Raw genomic sequence first — 1,071 nt, forward strand, 5'->3', positions numbered from 1 at the left:
ATCCTCGTAAAAATGTTTCCCCTTTCTTCATGCCAGAGAAGAAGTCTGAATTATTGTGATATTAAAAGATAAAATGTGTTCATATTATACAATGTTATGCATACATTTTATGCATTTCTGAGTTTCTAAACTTTTTCTGCGCCATCTGCTGGCCTTTGCATGTAGTCTGCGGCTTTCACAAAACTCCCAAAAAGTTCACATTTAATTTCTTATGCCAACCTGTGATATATTAAAACTGCCATGGGGAAAGTCGTAATGTGGACGAGATAACTGTACAATGAACACTTATGTACTACATGGCAATTAAGACGGCAAGTGTCGTAAAGCCTAGTGTTATTCTCCCAAGTGTGGCAAACCACTCCAGTATCCCTGTTAAGAAAACTCCACATGGGGTCATGATGAGTCAGACATGATTGAAAAATGAGTGAAACAATAATAACGGAGACAGACAAAGGGTTGGTTATAGAGTTTTGAGCATAATGATGATGTAGTTTCCTCACCTGTCATGCACACCAAGCAACACTAGAGGGTGCTCTGGTCTAACTGCCAAGCTCTCTCTGGTCCTCAGAAAACTGGCTATCCTCTCCCCTTTCCTCTGCCTTTTCATGGGAGCTACTATTTTTCTCCTGGTTCTAAGCACTGATGGCATATTATCTAAGCAGATCAAACATGTCCCTAGACCCCCATCCTGCTGGTTTATTCCATCTGCTACATCATTGGCTGACTAGGTGCTTCACTGATTTGTTTATAAAGTATATCACATAAAACTTTAATCAGAATATTAAAAATCAAGAATATAAATGTACTCAATACAGCCACCCCTAGACTGTGTGCAGCTCCCTAGAATAGGCAGCAATCTCCTTGTAGCAAGCAGGACAAGACAAAAAAAAAAAAACAAAATAAAACAAGACAAAAAGCCATGGAAACTCAGGTCCCCCAGGAGCTGCTGGCAAGGTGCCTACACAAGGTTTGTTTATTTGTTTTTGCTTGTTTTCACTCTCAGAAAACCTTCCAGCAAATCAGCATCAAGTCCTTTGATGGGATAGAGGGTCCTCTCCCCAGGGCATGGGC

The sequence above is a fragment of the Vombatus ursinus genome, unplaced genomic scaffold (genome assembly GCF_900497805.2).
Source record: "Vombatus ursinus unplaced genomic scaffold, bare-nosed wombat genome assembly UNPS02014768.1, whole genome shotgun sequence".
Taxonomy (NCBI): domain Eukaryota; kingdom Metazoa; phylum Chordata; class Mammalia; order Diprotodontia; family Vombatidae; genus Vombatus; species Vombatus ursinus.